At 52.6% G+C, this 19,221-nt stretch overlaps 1 protein-coding gene across 9 annotated transcripts in view; it reads right to left on the bottom strand.

Moving 5' to 3' along the window:
- Positions 1-19,221, bottom strand: part of ZBTB7C (zinc finger and BTB domain containing 7C) — a 348,220-nt gene that overhangs the window by 33,379 nt on the left and 295,620 nt on the right. The window lies entirely within an intron of this gene.

The following is a 19,221-nucleotide window of genomic DNA, read 5'->3' on the forward strand; positions in this document are numbered from 1 at the left end:
GCCAGCCAACTGGTGCGTTCCTGCCCTGGAGCTCTTGGCCCCCTCCTTTGTCAGGCATGTTCTTACCCTCTCCAGCCTGAGACCCCGTGTCCCTCCCTCCAATCGTCCTGGGTCCTGAGTAAGCCCCCCAGGCTGCTGGAGTCAAGGGTGGGGGGTGGTCTTCAGACCCCATAAAACCCCAACTCCGTTGTATGCTGAGCAAATGATTTTGCACGCACACACGTACGGTTAGTTTTCCAATGCATGCAGATGGGATTGTAAGGAATTCAACACAAATGCACAGAAAATCATTACTGAATTATAAGAGGCAGGTACAGCCAGGTGGAGGTCCAAGAAATGTTTTGAGCTTTGAAAGGATCCTCATTTTTATTTTTTTTTAATTTTTTTTAACGTTTATTTATTTTTGAGACAGAGAGAGACAGAGCATGAACAGGGGAGGGGCAGAGAGAGAGGGAGACACAGAATCTGAAACAGGCTCCGGGCTCTGAGCGGTCAGCACAGAGCCCGACACGGGGCTCGAACTCACGGACCGTGAGATCATGACCTGAGCCGAAGTCGGATGCTTAACCGACCGAGCCACCCGGGGGCCCCGGATCCTCATTTTTTAAAAGGATGGGTCCACAGGATCGGAATATGAGGGCCTTGACAGTAAGGTTTGCTTCTCTGTACCCTGCACAGGAGGGACATGGAACTTCATACCAGCAGGCATTTGGCCTATGTTTGTTGAGTGACTCATTGAGCACGTGGGGGCCGGTTTACTTTGAAGTGGTATGACCTTGTCTCTCCTAAGGAGGAAACGCCTGGGAACATAAATAGTAAAGAATAATAAAGAATGGTAAAGCCCTCGGTGAGCAGCACCGTATGCTTCTGTATGCTTCACCCTTCTAGGAACGTCGGGCCCGGCCACAAACTGTGTGTCTGTGCTTTTGTGTAGCCAAGGAGAGCAAAATGCTGAACCAGAATATTTACATGAGTTACATCTCCCGAGGAAAAAACAAAAATGTGAGACTCTTATTTCTTCGGATTCAACAATACCGCCTAGGGATAAAAAGGATTTCCTCTGAAAACCTCCAGCTTTGCAAATGCTACAACCCCAACACAACAAACACCACCACTGAGACACTCCATTTTGTTCTTGAGTAGTCAGAGAGGTGAGGGGAACATCTGGTTGGTGCTCCTGGAGAGATCTGATCCTCGGGAGAGGAGACAAGAGAGGTTCCCTCTCTCCCTCTCCCAGAAGGACCTGGGTTGGCTGCAGGCATGCATCATGTTGGATGGTTCACAATATCATTTCTGTGCTAAACATCCTATCATGTCAACCCACAGAACCACTGAACCCTGAGCCTGTCAACAGATCTAGAGCATTTTTAATTTCATGCACCGTTTCTTGAGCATCTACTATGAGCCAGGTATTGAGTGGGCTCTTTTATGGATATTATCTCGCTTAATCCTTATGACAACCCTGTGAGCTGGTTGTTTCTACCCCCGTTTTCCTCTGAGGAGACCGAGCGAGCAGGGGAGAAGTCACACGTCCCAGGCATCCAGTCAGGAGTGGACTATTCTATTCTAGGTGATCCATCGGAGAGCATCCAGAGGCCTCAAACTGGGATAATGGTGGGGCAAGCTGGAAATACTGTGTGCAAACATCTGAAGAGGGTTCCTAGGGTGTCAGGGCTGGACAAGATTTTTCTAGTTGAGGATGCTGAGGCCCAGAGGGGAAAAGAGACTCGCCACTTAGTTATGGCAGCAAATTCAGTGTGCACTCCTAGTCGTGGCCATCCTATCGCTCTGGCACAGGGACTGTAGTGACCACGTGGGGCCCACCTTTTGCTTCCCGGCTACTTAGCTCTCCACTGTGGGATAGAGGCCCAGGCAATGGTGGGTGGGAACAAGTCTGTAACTCTGCCATCCAGCACTCCAGAAAAGATTAGAACACATGCTTCTCACCCCACAGGTACCCTCCCTCCTTCTCACTGCCCAAAGCCCAGAAGGGAGAGACCAACCAGGACTTGCCTGGTTTAAACATTCAAAGACCCACATTCTGGGAATCCCCTCAGTAACCCTCAAAGTGGGACAGCTGGTCACCCTAGACAATCTCCAACTTCTTGTATGTATCACCCCCCACCCCCCGACCCCCGCTGCCACCTCTGATGATCACACGACCCAACAGCACTAGAAAACACTGCTGGGCTTTGGCCCTAGCCCACGCTCTTGAGGCACTACCCAGCCCTAATCCATGGCACAGGAAAAATTCCTGCCATCATCATGGGTTGCTCAACCCTGGCACCTTTCTGCTTTACCTGTGAGAGGACAGCCTTCTGTCTTGGGCTCCCAGAGGGACACAGGGAAGGAAGGGGCAGATGTCAGGGAGGCAGATGTGATGGGGGTGGGAAGAGGGGAGGGAGGGGGAGGTAATGAAATTGAGATAGGGAGAAAAGGGAGCAAAGGGAGGCATGGAGAAGGGACAGAAAGAAGGACAGGTGGCAAAATGGGTCATATAACCAAGGGAATGACCGATTGCTGTGGCCAGCTGTTGTCCAGGTTTCCATGAATGCCCATTGGGCAGGGGTGTATTTAGAGCTACGTGGGGCTGCGGGGACCGCCTGGCTTGATGTCTCCATTCTGCAAATCTTGAGAAAGCTGAGACCTTGTAACTGGAGGGTAAGAGCCTCCACAGTAGAAGCCATGCCAAGCTCTTTTTCTGGTACCCAACCCAGAACCTTCATGGTATTGCGTGTGTGGCAGGTTCTTAAGTGCTCATTACTAAGGACTGTGACAATAGTGATATTTATCTCTGGTAATCCAGACCTCTTAATCAGGTCTCTCCAAGTCAATGTCAACATAAGGCTGGATAATTATCTTGGAAATTTGAGCAATTTGGCCATGAAGGATGGGAAGGTGGCTCTAATCCATTGGGAAATAAGCAGGGTTGGCCTCACACGTGGGCAGCTGCTGGATGGGGTAACTGGAAGGACCTCGCTAAGCCCTACCCATCCCGGTGTATATCTCTTCCATGAGCCCCATACGATGCCACCCAGCTTGCCATTCCCACCCCTGGAATTCCCACCAGGGGGGCATTTTGACAAGGAATTCTGTGGGTGGGAACCACCAAAACCGTTTTTATCCCACACCCAGGTTTTTGAGGATTTCTGGATTAGCCCAAGGGTAGTAGATGTGAGCTCATCAGATCGAGTGCTTATCTCCTTGGAAGACCCAGGGAGCCTGCCCCATGGACCCCAGGCCTATTGTCCATGCCGCTAGCTGTGTGAGGTGTGCTAGGGGGGAGAAGGGTGATAGGAGCAGGGAGAGGACGGGGACTGAGGACGAGGGCGCTTCCCCAGGAGAAGGGAAGGAAAGGGGGGAAGGGGCACTCTAAGGTGGGACCTAACAGGTCTGTGCTAGAGGAAACTAGCAGGGGACAGCCTAGTCTTGAGTGGCAAAGCCCACAGTGGGCTTCTCCTGATACTGTGGGTGTTGTTAAGTACCAGTCCGAGAGAAGGACTCCGTGGTCAAAGATTTCAACTGCCAAGACCTGACATGTGTCTTTGGTCCGGCATGTCTCTTCCATTGTGAAAGCCTTGCTGGGAAGCCCCTGCTGGGGAAGAGGGGGCTCCCTCCTCTCCCATCCCCCAGCAGTGAGCTCATGAGCCCATAACCCAGGTTCAGCTCATTGGACGGGGCTGCCCTGCCAGGACTTTGAGTCTTAAGTGAGGGACAGCTAGCAGCATTGGCTCCTGCCTCTTACTTGCAACCGTGAACTTGAACGACACAAGTATGCTTGGGACGCCTGCATACCAGAGCCCCGTAGGAGAAACACACAGACATCTCACACACGCATACACACACACCCTTCTGAGAGAGCCCAGAGTAAAGAAACCTGTTTAACTTTGCATTTCCCAAACTTGTTTACTCTTTCTGCTTCGCCCAACAGCTTTCAATACCCTGCAGGACTGGTGCGACAAGGACCCCTGCAGGGACACTAGTATGAAGCTGGGCTTTTCCAGACTTTTCCAGTCACGGAATACATCCAGGAATACTGTTTTCATGATGCCCAGGAGTACGGGGGCTCTTATGGGACTGCTGGCCTGCTCAGCCGACAGGACCGAGTGGGTTAGTGTGTGGGCACAAAGCTACACGGGTTAGGAAGCCCTGGAATAGAGCCTCAGGGATAAGAGCCTGGAGATCTGACCTTCTGCCCTGGCTCTGGCTCGAACCAGCCTCCCTGAGGTCACATAGGCAGTTGTGGCCCAGCCTGGGTCTCTGGACGCTCTGCCTGGGGCCACCCCACACAGCTTCCTGTCCAGAGCCCTTGGAGGAGTGGTCTTACCCACGGACATCTGTTTTCTGTCATCAGATGAGGAGGGCAGCCCATCTTCCAACCCACCCTCCACCCATGGTGTTGGCTCAGGGTCAGGGCTGGCCAGCTCTGCCATCAGCCCCCTCCTTCCCTCAGCAACCAGTGCCTGGATCCAGCCCCAGCAGGCAGCTTACGGGAGCTTCCTGTGGGAGGCAGCCGTGCCTCTGGAGGCTTCCTGCCCTGGCATGCCCATGCCGTGTCTCTTCTGTTTGTTCTTCACCTGCCAGCCAGGAATCATCTCCTGGCTGGCCAAACCTTTGGCTTCAAAGCTACTCACCTGCGGAGGCCCCACAATCGTTACAGGGGATTGGTGGGGCCTAGCCTGGTGCCCACTGTGGCTCTCTGAGCTCTGGGTTTCGTCCTCTCCCTTGAGTCCTCTGTCTGCCCACAGCCTGCTTCATCCAGGCTCTGTCTGGATCACAATCTCTGGCCAGCATCACACGTGGGTTTCAGAGGGTCCACACACCCCACTGATATGGGTGCTGTCAGACCCTTGGGGGGCAAGGATGGGGGTGGCCTGCCACTTACAAGATCAACCATCACTACTGGGCAAACTCTATGTCATGCACCATATTTAATACTGAACAAGACGCAAATATGCAGACACCATCTCTGTGGCTGATGGCATTAAGTGTGCACACCCGAGCATAAATGCAGCAGTCGTGAAATTAAAGACAGCAGCGGGGCCTGGATACACATGCAAGGAGTTGGCAACCATTGGGGGGGTTTCCCAGTTCTCCCCTCCACTTAGAGGGACAGTCAACCCTCCACTCTTCTGTTCCCAGGATCTTGAGGAGTGAGCCTGCGGGCCGGAGAGAGACGCAAGGCTGGTTCACATGGTCACAGACTCAAGCTGCAACATCACCTCGTCCCTGGGTCTCTCGCCTGCCAGCCTACCCTGCAGACTTGGGACTTGCCAACCCCCACAATCACATGAACCAATTCCTTAAAATAAATCTCTCTCTCCTTCTCTTCCTCTCTCTCTCTCTCTCTCTCTCTCTCTCTCACACACACACACACACACACACACACACACACATCCTGGAGAAGTCTGACTAATGTAAGGTAACTGGATGAGTTAGTGGTCCTCAAACTCGAGTCCTGTGGGTTTTAACCCTGGCTGCACGTCAGAATCACTGCAGAAGCTGTTAAAACTTACGCCAGTGTCCACACCCTATCTCCAGACCAGTTGAATCAGACTCTCCAGGGATGGGGCTTGGGCATTAGTGTTTTAAACTCCTCAGGGCCTCCCCATGTGCAGCCAAGGCTGAGAACCACGGTTGAGTCACTCCGGAACTTATTAAAAATGTATATTCCCTGGGCTCCACCCAGGAGCTATGATTCAGAACTTTGGGGGTGGGCTCCTGGCATCTTTAGATTTAACAATATCCCAGGCACATGGGTCAGCTTCCCTCTAAAGTTTGAGAGCTCTGGGTACGGATCGCCTCTCGGGGCCCTCTTAGCTTTGACAATCTAATATTCTGCAGTCCGGATTTTGGGGCTGGAAGCCACGATTCCCTTTCAGGTGCAGGCCAAGGATACCACACCCGGAGAAGCAGTGGGGCACCATCATTTGGAAAGGGGACAAATTCTGCATCCTCCCTTCCTCCACCATGGGCACGTGGCACCTGCCAGGTAGGTCACCTACCCTCGTGGAGGGCACACAGTGTTCCACCCATGTTTGTATCCCCAGCCCCCATGCAGGGCACGGCACGGCACGGCACAAAGAGGTGCTCATAGGTCTCCGTTGCATCATCGACTGAATGAACGCATTGTCCCATCACCGCAGGGCTCATCCCTGTCCAGGTGTTTCTGTGGGTGGCACGCCTCTGCCCTTTTGCTAGTCTCCCCTGCTACAATCTGAGAAGGCCCTGCCCTTCCTTGTCATCTCAGCAGCTGGCCATTCTCCAGGGTCCAGCTTGCACCCCTCCCTTAGTAAGATCTTTGCCACTCTTCTCTTTCCCATCGCCGAATCTGACTGGACTTCGGGGCAGGCCTGAGAGCTGTCACGTGGTGCTCTCCAGCTGTCTCGCCTGCCTTTCTTGTGTGTCATCTTCCGACTGGGGGCAGTGAGAGGACGGGCCACCCTCCGGGGTCTACCCAGGGCTGGCATGCTGCATGCAGTCGTGAGAATGCACGGCACAGGCAGAAGAGATCCGTGCTTTGTGATCAACAGAGGCTCAAGGAAGCCAGCTGGCCGCTTCAACCTCTCCCACCACCCCACCCGCCATTTCGAGGAGCCTCTGTTATCAGGAACAAGGCTTTGAGTCCTACATGCACTGTCTTGCACCCCGTTCCTTCCAGTTCTGGGGCTGTGCTCTTAACCACTAGACCATAAGGCCTTCCCGCTGCCCTGTAGGTAGAGCAGACAAAGGGTAGTTATTGTCCCTGAAAAAGGCAAGAATGGAGAGCAGGATGCGGACCAAGGAGGTAGATTAGAAAGAAGATCTGATAGGGGCGCCTGGGTGGCCCATTCAGTTAAGCGTCTGACTTTGGCTCAGGTCACGATCTCACAGTTTGTGAGTTCGAGCTCTACGTCGGGCTCTGTGCTAAGAGCTCGGAGCCTGGAGCCTGCTTTGGATTCTGTGTCTCCTCTCTCTGCCCCTCCCATGCTCATGCTCTGTCTCTCAATAATAAATAAACGTTAAAAAAAATACACGTTAAATATGGGTGATGTGCCAGGCAGTGCTAGGCATATAGCAGTGAACAAAAGTCCGCAATGAGTTTACGGTTTAGTGAGTGAGGGACGGAATGCTTCTACACCATGGCATCCTGGAAGCCAGCCTGCCTGGCTATAGAATGATCCCCACCAGGACCTTCCATGCCAAGCCCCTGGCTGCAGACTGATACCTGGCCTCCAACTGTGAAAGCCATGAAGACGCTCTCAATAGATGGTGTCCTTTGGAGTAAAGCATTGGTGCCACTTTGCTGGTCGAGGTCCAGAGGCATCAAGGGGAAGAGAAGGAGGAAGGCTGTGCCCTAACCCAGTGGATGCCAGCCAAGAGCCCCAGCAAAGCTGGAAAGAACCTGTCCCATCTCAGTGCAGGGGCCACACCTTCTCCCACGCGGTATTCTATTGGAGAAGGGCAATCCCCCGCCCTGAAACAGCACCCAGAGGTCAGAGATTCCTGCTGAGTCAGACTTCGCATCCATATACCCCATTACCAGACGAGAAGCCCAGAGCAGCCATCAAGGGGGACAAGGCACCTGTGCATGTTGGGTAGAGAGGATGTAAACGTGCCATCATGGTAGCCTCTGGATGCGAAGCACCTAGAGATCCAGAGCCGCTCCCCCCACCCTCCAGCCCTGCAACCCTCCTCTTTCCTGATGTGCTGATTCCTTCTTTAGTTTCATTCGGAGCCTGGGTTCCTCCCTCTCCCAGCCAGTCTAAGCCCAGCTTCCTACACCAAATTTCCCATAGATGACATACCAGGACTTCTCGTTCAGAAAATGTGCACGTGTCACTTTGTGTTACCACTGCCTTCCCCAGCCGGGTCTAAGGTCCTTTGAGGGCAGGGACCAGGGTACATTCCGTCATGCCTACAGCACAATGCTTGGTGGGTAATTAGTAGGTACTTAACACATGCACGGTAAATGAATGAAAATTTCACAAGAGCTATGGATTTTCAGGTATTTCAAATGCAACAAGACATACAACAGCACTACATGAGCTGTTTACCAGAGAACACTGCAACTTGCCCAGGGGTCCTGGTTATGAACATAAATGACTTTAGATGCTCTGAAAAACTCCTGATTATTATTATTATTATTATTATTATTATTTTTAGAGTGTGAGTATAGGTGTGGGGCAGAGAGAGAGGGAGAGAGAGAATCTACTTTTTTTAATGTTTATTTTTAAGAGACAGAGACAGAGCACGAGTGGAGGAGGGGCAGAGAAGAAGGAGACACAGAAGCCGAAGCAGGCTCCAGGCTCCAAGCTGTCAGCACAGAACCTGATGCGGGGCTCGAACTCACAAACTGTGATTTCATGACCTGACCCGAAGTCGGATGCTTAACCAACGGAGCCACCCAGGTGCTCTGGGAGAGACAGAATCTTAAGCAGGATCCACATTCAGCATGGAGTCTGACATGGGGCTCGATCCCATGACCCTGAGACCATGACCTGAGCCGAACTCAAGAGTCAGACGCTTAACCGACTGAGCCACCCAGGCGCCCCAATTTGTAATTTTGAGTAAAGATGCGTGGATGACACAGCCATAATCAAACCACACACAGCCCAACTCAAGAATGGACAAAGGACTTAAATAGACATTTCTCCAAAGACACCTGAGTGACCAATAATCACAAGAAAAGATGCTCCGTATCACTAATTACTACAGAAATGCAAATCAAATCCACAATGAGATACTATCTCACACCCACAAGGGTAGCTACTATCAAAAAACAGACAAAACAACCGAGAAAATAACGAGGGCTGGCGAGGACGTGGAGAAATTGGAACCCTTGTGCACTGCTGGTTGGAGTGTGAAATGATGTAGTCCCTGTGGATAACAGTCCAGGCGTTCTTTAAAAAGTAAACAGAGAATTGCCACATGACCCAGCAATTCTGCTTCTGGAATATATACCCGAAAGGACTGAAAGCATGAACTTGAACAGATATTTCTACACCCATGTTCACAGCCAACAGTTCAAAAGTCCATAGACAGATGACTGGATAAAGAAATGCGGTACCTCCACAGGATGGAATATTATTCAGCCATAAAAAGGAATGAAGTTCTGACACCTGCTACATTATGAATGACCGACCGTTAGAGACGTCGTGCTGAGTGAAAAAAGCCAGTCATGAAAAGACACGGACTGTATGCTTCCACTCGTACGAGGTCCTTAGGATAGCCAGATTCACAGTGACAGAAAACAGAACGGTGGTTCCCAGGGGTTGTGGGGAGGGGGGATTGGGGCGTCAGTGTTCAGTGGGGACAGAGGTTCCGTTTGAGAAGATGAAAAGTTCTGGAGATGGGTGGTGATGATGGCTGCATAACACTGTGGATATACTTAATGCCCCTGAATTATACACTTAAGTGTGAATTTTATGCTATGCATATTTGACAAGGAAGGAAGGAAGGAAGGAAGGAAGGAAGGAAGGAAGGAGGGAGGGAAGGAAGGAGGCAATGAAGGAAGGAGGGAGGAAGGGAGGGAGGGGGGAAGGAAAGGAAGGAAGGAGGGAGGGAGGGAGGAAGGGAGGGAAGGAAGGAAGGAGGGAGGAAGGGAGGGAGGGAGGGAAGGAAGGAAGGAAGGAAGGAGGGAAGGAAGGAAGCAAGCATGGATGCCTCTCTGAGGAAGACAGCCATAATTTCTAGTTCCGGTTGTGTGAGGTCGGGTGACACTTTGCTTCTCTGAATTTCAAGTCCCTCATCTGACACACCCCAAAGGGGGAAAAAACTACCCACATTATGAAACAGATTCAAAGACTGAAGGAGATGGGCCAGGTGTTAACCCTCCCTGACCTCTCACCTGTCACCCTCCTTCCCTACTGGCCCCTGGGCAGTGGTTTCAGCTGGCCGGCTTTGCCTCTGGCGCCCAAATCCCGCTCACCTTTCCCGGGCCCGCTCCTGAAGGACGGCTGCCAGCTTCCTGGGTTGCGGGGGGGGGGTGGGGGGGGGACCCTGGAGCCCTACTGGTGGCCCCCCTCCCCCCCCAGAGTGCTGGAGACAAGGAAACGAAGGCTGAAGTGGGAAAGGTAGAATTTCACCCTCTGTGGGAAGCTTGCGGTGGGTATATTTTCAGGATGGGAGAAGGAAGAAGGTATTTTTAGGGCCGGGTATTCTTCCCACTACTTCTCAAATCCTCCTTCACCGAGAGGGAGAAGAGCCACCTTGCGGGGAAGGGAGAAGAGGGGGTTCCCAGGGGCCTCGCTTGAGGGGTGAGGCAGCCGGCACCCTCAGCAGAGCAGGAAGTCATCCCGTGCTTGGTCCTGGGGCCGGGACCCCCGGGCGCGGCTGACCCTGGCCAGCGCCCGGCCAGCCTCCCTTCCAGAACAGCCTCCTTTTTGGGAACGGGGCCTAGAGCTCCCCCCCCCCCCCCCCCGCGTGGCCACGTCCCCACTCTGCCTTCAGGATCACCTGAAAGGGAAGTTTCTAAGAGGAAAAGGAACGAAAAGGATCCCATTTAACAGCACATACTGGGCGGGGGAACTTCCTGACAGGAAATGCTGTGGAAGCCGGGCCCGGTCTGGCCATGGAAAACTGGTTTGGCTCAGAACTGGCCAGAGTGGACAGGAGACCTCGGGCAGCTGAACGCCACAATTAAACTGGACTTGTCCGAGGTCACTTTCTTTCTTGTGCCTCTTCAGCAAGCAGACGCTATAATAATCTGCACACCACAGGGGGGAAAGGTACCATTTCTTTTTTTTTTTTTTTTTAATCCAAGAAAAACCCCACCCTAATTTAGGCCGCAGAGACAGAAAGGGCTACTGGTTCGGCCGGCAAATCGGCAGCAGATGTAGGCAGCTGAGCGGAGCCAGGCCGAGCAGCACGGCTGACACCAGCCTGAGTCACCCGGGTGTGGAAGGCGGGCGGCAGTGGGCAGGGGGCGGTTATCTTTATTCTTGGGCTGGGGTGTGGGGTGGAGGAAACAATAGAACAGAAGAATCCTCGGGGCTGGGACTGGCGCAGTGTGGCAGGCAGGTATAGACAGGTTCCCAGCAGGCTGCTTCTTCTGAGCCAAAGAATTCAAACAAGCCCTCCATCCCAATGGGGAGAAGGCCTCTCCTCCCCGCCCCACGCGACGAGACCTTGCAATGTCCCATTGGCAGGGCTGAGTCTGGCTGCGGCCGGCCGGCCGCTCTCCGCCCCTGCTTCCCCACCCGCTTTCTCTAAGAGCCAGGCCATCCTGCGGCTGGCGTGGGCGGCCCAGGCCCTGCCAGGGCTCCTGCTCTGCTCAGGACCCCGTTCCTGGATCAGGCTCTACCCCCTCTCCTCAGTGTTCCCTTTTCTCTCTGCTCTGCAATGCATTTCTTGTGGTTCCGAGACACAAGCTCACAGGGTGAAGGCCCTGTGCCTGCCTCTCAGGCTACTGGCTCAGCCCACGGTGGGGGACCTGGTAACACTGTCCCCTGGAACGAGAGCTGTCAGGAGCAGGGACATCCCCTGCCTTGGTGGCCCTCCGGCAGCGGGCCTGGCACAAAGCAGGGTTCAGCAAGTGTCCGCCATCTGAATGGATGAGTACCACTGGGCATCAAGGCTTCTAGAACATTCCAGCACCCCTCTGAGGCCGGCTTAGTGGCTCCTTGTATGAAGAGGAGGGTGTTCATGATATCCTTGAGTCAATTAAACATAGAACTCAGCCTGGGACAGAGTGTTTTGGTTTTCCCGGCCCTCACAAACCTTCCAGTGATAGAAAGGAGAGAGGAATCAAGGCCTGCCCTCAAAAGTGCACAGAAAACAGAATGGAAGCATTTTTCGCGGGAAGGTCTCAGAGCTCTGCAGCCTGGGGAACGGGGAGGGAAATGACGCGATCAGGAACACTTGGCTCATCAGAGGAATGGAAACCTAGGTCTCTGGCCATCCAAAGCCTTTCCCATTCACTCATGTTCTGGGGACAGGTCACGTGGTTATTAACATTCTGGCACCTTTTGTTTTTAATTCTCAAGCTGTCCTTGACCCTTGGACTCCTCTAGTTAATTAAATTCACATTCGCCAGGATCAAAATCGGTCATCTTAAAAAATTTTTTTTTTTTTTTAACGTTTATTTATTCTTGAGAGAGACAGAGCGCGAGCAGGGAAGGGGAAGAGAGAGAGAGGGAGACCCAGAATCCGAAGCAGGCTCCAGGCTTTGAGCTGTCAGCACAGAGCCCGATGTAGGGCTCGATCTCACTAACTGTGAGATCATGACCTGAGCCAAAGGCGGACACTTAACTGAATGGGCCACCCAGGTGCCACAAAATAGGTCATCTTTTAAAGTGCACAGAGAAGAGAGAGGTGGCAAAAGGTATGAGGGAAAGGAGAAACGAGGGGCTTTACCATTTTCCTGGTATACAGGCCTCTGTGTATTTTCTCAAGCATTGCTTTCCCTACCCCACAACGCGACAGGGATCATCGGTAACAAATAAATGAGTTTTCATCAGTATTCATGCTTCCTCCGATTGCACTGCTAAGCAGACTACTCGGCAGACTTGGTTTCCACCTGTCACTGTCTCCCAGCCCAAATGCCCACCTCGTTCTACAGGAGACAAGGGGCCCAAGAGGGGCCGTCGGATTTTAGCTGCACTTGCTTGGTGGTGGCCGGGGAAGGGGCGGCGACACGGAAGGGCTTCTAGCTCAGGGCCTTGAGCCGGAAGCGAGACAGAAGCAAGACTGACGTGTCAACAGCCAGTCCAGAGAGGAGGCACCTGTCCAAACCTCCAGGGACCTGTTTGGGGCCTGAGGCTCCAGGAAGCCCAGGAGTGGCCCTTCTTGCTCCACCACGGACTTGGCTGAGATCAATGATGGTCACGCTGTTCTGCGTTGTTTATTCCACCTCCATCTCCTCACTTCCAGGATGGGATCTGTGGGCGTAACCTGCAGCTTTTGGGATAGCAAGAACCCCGGGCCTGCTTCGGGTTCTTCTCGGGGAGGGGCACATAAATCCCTCCCATCTTTTCCCAGAGATGGTTTTCTCTTTCCTGCATCTGGATGGGAGAGTGTTCAGGTTAAACAGAGGTGCTAGAGAGGACCCACCTCTCTGTTGGCTAATCCCCCAGCACCGGCAGAAATCAGAAACGCGGGTCAAAGACGCTCCAGCCTCCCCAGAGACCCCGGCCATTCCCTGAGCGTTCCCAATAGAACACATTGTCTATGGGCACCTAAGGCAGGGCCTGGCATCCAGGCTCCATACGGAGGGAATGTTTGCTCCCTTGACCCTCCTTCCCCGATCTTCCTCCCCAGGGCACATTTGGGCACCTTCAACAAGAGCCCCTCTGTGTGACAGACCCGGGCTAGGTGCGGTGGGATGAAAAGCAAGGAGGTGGGTGGGGGACAGGACCCCACTTAATGAGTTGCTTCTATGTCACAAGTACTTTGCGAAGTGCTAGACCCCCATACTCTGACTTGATTTCCTTTTCACAACAGTTCTGTGACCAACTGACAATCGAGCAGTGCAACGGGCTCTTCATTAATAACCATGAAGGTTGATGTAGTAAGGGCCTGGGGAAGGAAAACAGAAAGTGCCCTGGGGGTGGCCCAGAGGAGGTCAGGTGGGGCTGGGGCTTCCCTTGGGGGAATGCTCACCAGCAGTCTTTCCACATCCAGGATACTAACTCCAAAGACTCCCTGCTTTCCAAGCACTTTGCTCTGAGAGCGAGGTCAAGGTCGATGCCCAGAAAGTACTGATCTCCCAAGCAGAGCAGACACAAGAACCCCAGGGGCAGGAGGCACAGGAAGGGGGGCCAGGCTTGGCAGGAGCTTAGTTCAAGTTACTGATAGACCTGCACCCCCACTGACCCGAGGCCTTAGGATAGCGACTACTACAGGATTTCCACACTCTACCCTCTGGACTTGCAGGCCGGAGCCAGGGGTCCCACGATGCACTGCTTTACTGAGAACCCACAGGAGCCCAGGCACACGTGGTCCCTGCACGCCCCCCCCCCCCCCCCCCCCGAGGCCTGACCATGCTCACCTTTTCCAGTCATCTAATGAAACCAAGGAGGAAGCTTCAACTAAGTGCTAACCTGGCTTTAATACCTCTCCTTAGCATCCTATGTGTGTGTGCTGACAGCCTCTAACCAAGAGAACCCCCAAGCTCGCTTCTAACAAAGGCAATGAAGGTACAGTGGAAAGAAATTACTGATCCATTTCGCGGGGGGAAAATGAGCGAACTAAAAAGAAAACATTTTCTCCTCTATGGTCTTCTTATTGTAAGGGCAATACAGGCTCATTCCTAAAAAAAACCCAGAAAATACAGAAAAGGAAAAGGAAGAAAACAAAAGCCACCATCTATCCTGGCTATTCAGGGACAGCCCCATGCACACTTTGCAATATCTATATTTTTGTGCATGTAGGTATTTTAAAAATGGGATTATATATTATAAACTGCCTCGTAATATGCCTTTTTTCCCCGCTTAACAATATTCATAAATTTCTATGCTGTCCTGACTGCCTTTGCTAGAGGGGAATTTAGCTGGTCTCTTGGTTAGGGGCCATTATAGATACCTTGGGTGTTAGGGGCACCCGGTGGCTCAGTTGGTTAAGCATCTGACTTCGGCTCAGATTATGATCTCACGGTTTGTGAATTCAAGCCCTGCGTTGGGCTCTGTGCTGATGGCTCAGAGCCTGGAGCCTGCTTCAGATTCTGTGTCTCCCTCTCTCTCTCTGCACCCCCACCAAAATAAAAAAATTAAGATTAAAAATTACACATTAAAAAAAATTAAGATACCTCGGGTGTAAAGGTTAGTACTTATTTGCTAGTTGATGCCTCCTCCTCGATTTAACTTGACTAGGTGAAAGAGAATTAGAAAGAAAAAGAGAGTCTATGAATGCACACTGGTAGCCATCTTGAATAATTTTGTTCTAGAACAAATACTGGAAGAATTCTCCAACCTCTGGGTTTCCAGCACCCATCTCCTCTAAATAAGGAGGGTCTTCTGGGTATCTGGATGTTCAGAGGGCAACTGTGAGTGGAAGGGAGTCCTTGTCTTCCTGGGATTCCCTGAGATTTGTGCCCTGGTCACCAAGGACCCAGTTGCTGAAGTCTGTGTTCCCAAAGGAATAAAAGGAGAAACTGGTAATTAGTCAACTGAGCAAAGCAGATGGTCTGATTTCATGCCCACCTGAAAGTAAATGTTTTGGACCTGAACTCTTAAGTGTGGCTGAATTAACCAGATAACAATCAGGCCTGCCCCCCCCCCCCCCATAGAACCATGGAGGCTAATTCTCCCACAGCTGAGCATAGTGTGAACAAATCAAAAGTCAAAGGTCAAAAAAGTTCCAAAGGTATTTTGGAATGTCCCAGAGGCCTGTTGGTCTTGTGCCTATGAACATTCCGATACAGGAAATCTGCTCCCAATTCCCTTGTGTGAATGGGGGTGACAATTAGGAGAACAAAGTGGGCGACACTTGAAAACACGGCACCAGTGATTCTGATATGGCACCCTCCTCATACACCCCAAACCTCCTGCCTCTTTTTGTGCAATTAATGCACAAAACCAGGGAATGAGGAAGGGGGTGTGGAGCATATCACGCCCCACCCAGGTAGACTGAGCCTAGTACAGGGCCTGGCATGGAGTCGCTGCTTAAGATAGCTTGTTGGATGGATGGGTGGATGGATGGATGGATGGATGGGTGGACGGAAGGAGGAAGGGAGGAAGGGAAGGAGGAATACACAGAGAATTTACAGTCAGGGCATGCATAAAGGACACCAGGGAGTTTAGCTGCTTTAGCATCAGATGCATGTGTGAAAGTGGCACAGGAGGTGAACTTCTGAAGGTGTGACAGCTAACTGTAGCAGAAACAACACTTAATGAGCACTTGGTAAGTGCCCAGGCACCACGCCAGGTGCTTTCCATGCCCGGGACTCAAGTCCTGTCTGCCGCACTGCTGCCTCCCTGGTTGCCAGCATAAGATGGTGGGGTGGGGGGGCACTTCTCACAAGGCTCTTTCCATCCCTTAACCTTCCCCAGCTCACATGGCTGGATTCCAGCCTGAGCATAAGCTGTGTCTACCCAGAATTAGAATGTGTCAGGGTGCATTCAGGAGAGTCTAGGAACAGGTGGCCAAGCATCTGTTGTTTGAAGGAGCAAGCTGCCCACCAAACATGAGTCTTCTAAGGCAGATGGAGTTGAAGCCCTGCAAGGGTCTCAAATGGTTCCCTCAGGGTTGGAGGTGACAGGAGATTTGGGTACAGCTGGCTTTTGTCTCTAAGATAGCCCTCTGGCTCTTGTCCCATGGTTCCAATATCCCTTCGTTCACCTGTTCATTCACTCATTTGAGACGCAAGTATTGAGTACCTATCATGTACCAGGTTCCGCACCAGGGAAGGAGTCCTAAAGGGGGAGGCACAGGAAAATCTAAAGGGGGCAGTGTCTCTAACATCTCTGAGATGGGAACACAAGTCCCCTTGGGGCCTGTGGTACAGGCGTCAACACACAGATGGGGAGGGGGGTTGTCCCACCTCTGTGGAGCACACAGTGTGGCCAGGGCACCCTTGACCCACACTCCACGGGGAGTGGCAGGCCCCAGCACGGGGAAGCAAGTTCACAGGTGCACAAGGGAACAGTCATGGGACACCCTGGGGCACACCAAGGGTGGTGGTGAGTGCAGTCCCAGACCACGTAGAAGCTTAGCTGCTGGAAACCCAGTGTTCTTACACTAGAGTGGCAGAAACAACCTGAAAAATAGTGTTTGTTGCTTCCATTGTGGCCCTAATTTATACCCAGCAAGTATGGCGTGGGAGACACAGGCTATACTTACATTATGGTTGTTAGGAATTATAGAAGGTTGGGGGCGCCTGGGTGGCTCAGTCGGTTAAGTGCCCAACTTCGGCTCAGTTCTAGAGTTTGAGCCCTGCATCAGGCTCTCTGATGTCAGCATGGAGCCTGCTCTGTGCCCCCCTCTCTCTGCCCCTCCCCCACTTGTGCTCTCTCTCTTTCTCAAAAGTAAAATAAACACATAAAACATTTTTTAAAGGGGATTACAGAGGAGTTTTCAAATTGAGGTGAAATTCACATAACAAAATCATTTTAAGCCGAACAATTCCCAATATTGTGCCATCGCCACCTGTACCCAGTTTCTCAAACATCCGAAAAGAAAGCCCCATACCCATTTACCACTTGCTCTCCGCCCCCTCTTCCTCGGCTCCTGGAAACCACCCATCAGCTTTCCGACTCTTTCGTATAATTGAGACACAATATGTGACCTGTTGCGTCTGGTTTCTCTCACCTAGTGTAATGTTCCCCTCGTTCATCCACTTGGGGGCATGTTTCAGCACTTCACTCCTTTCTTATGGCTGAACACTATTCCATCGATATACCACAACTTGTCGATTCGTTTATCTGTCGATGGATAGTTGGGGAGTTTCTCCCTTTGGGCCACTGTGAGGAGTGCAATGAACACTTGTGTACAAGCATTTGCCTGAATCCCTGCTTTCATTTTTTTTGGAGTGGGATTTACTGAAGGGAAATCATAGCTCTTTGAGCTAGAATGAACTCTAAGGTCAGTTCTTCCAATTTTACACACAGGGAAACTGAGGCCGTTACTTGCCCTGCTGTGGGCCACCTCCGTGTCAGGATAGGAGGTGTGGCCGGAAGCCAAGGTATCGGAGGCTCTTCCCTTGTCTGTTGCTCACGGTATGGATTCCAAGGTGCCACCTGCACATGATGTTTATGGGGTGGGTGAATGAAAGAAAACATTTACCCCTGGTTTCTAAAAGTATTACCCACTAGGAAAAGGGAAGTGCCCCTTATCCCATTTCAAAGGTTCAAAGGATCTTGAGGTCGGAATAAAATGAGCCCAGCAACCACTTCCCTTGGAAGAGACAAACGCAACCAGAGTGGGATCAGCAGGTGCTTGTCGCTCCATTCCCTAACCTGTCCCCTCCTGGCTACCTCGGCTTCTCCTCGTCACTTCCCGCAGTAGGGGGTGAAGTTGGCTGTGCCTCAGTGAGTCATCGTGGCTCAAGGAGAAGGGGGCCAGCTCACCCCTCAGCCAGAGCCTTGTAGGAGCCATACTCATGGAAGAATGCCCTCACTGGGCAGAGCCAGTGGGCTCAAGCCCACTCGATAGACCAGCTGCTGTCCCATTGGGCTCTATTGGGCTCTCATGGTACCAAACGATTCCATTTTGCAGGGCATGATGTGGTCCCCAGGACTTCCTGCCTGGGAGGCGATAGGAGGTCTGGGCAAAGGGTCTGTGGTAGTAGAACCTCAGAGGGGACCAGGCAAAGGCAACACCACTGGCAAGAGAGCCTAGTCTGTTGGCCAGTGAGCATGTGGCCAAGGGTTACAGGGCACGGTCAAGCTCCTTCCTTGCCCTTTCACCTCCTCCATCAGCGGGACTGTTGAAACTTAGGTCAGCTGCACAACAAGGACAGCTACCCTAAGGACAGCGCTGCTAAGGAGCAGGGAGGGGCTCGGAGCTCACCACCCCCCCCCCCCCCCGCTCTATTCCCCGTGCTGTCCCTGACTGGCCCTGGCCTGGTCATTTGACGTCTGGGGGCCCCTGATCCTGCATCCGTAAGGGAAGGAACTGTCTCTGTACCATTCCTTTAAGCTCTGAAGGGCCCTTGGCAGTGACCTCCACACCCCGGCAGGTGTGTACCTCACACTGGATGTGGGACAGCAGGCTGTGGCTGACAGCGGCACCGTGTAAAGCGTGGTGAGCTGTCCCGACTCACAGGCTGCCGTGGGCTGGGCCGGTCCCCGTCATGCTGCACACAGCTAGCCTCCGAGCCCACAAGGCCGGAGCAGCCACAGAGCCCACGCTTTTCTCAGACTGGCTGTCACCCTGTCCACCGTTCCTCTCCTGCCTCTGTCACTTCAGAGAGTCCGGATGAGCCCGCGGGCTCGCTCCCGCCTCCTTTCCCACTCGGATTCATGTCTCCTTTCGTCCACTCGTGCTCTGCGTAACCTCTCACCAGTATTACTGCAGCCTTCTTGGGAGCCAGACACCGGCAGACCTACAGCCCTCCCTGGGGAGCCCACGGCGGGGACAGCCAGGCAGCCCCGCGCTTGGATAAACACAATCTGGAGGGTTACATCTGAGGACAAGGATGCTCATCCAGAATAATGGGGCAGCAGAAAGGAATGGCTAAGCCTGTTGGGTGGGGCTGAAGAGAGGATCAGAGGCACCTTAGAGGACATGGCCTCTTGGGGAGCAGAGAGGACAAACGCCTAGAGGCCCTGGACAGGCTGGCTGTGTGGGAACACCTGAAGTGCA

The sequence above is a fragment of the Acinonyx jubatus genome, chromosome D3 (assembly GCF_027475565.1).
Source record: "Acinonyx jubatus isolate Ajub_Pintada_27869175 chromosome D3, VMU_Ajub_asm_v1.0, whole genome shotgun sequence".
In the NCBI taxonomy this organism is placed as follows: Eukaryota; Metazoa; Chordata; class Mammalia; order Carnivora; family Felidae; genus Acinonyx; species Acinonyx jubatus.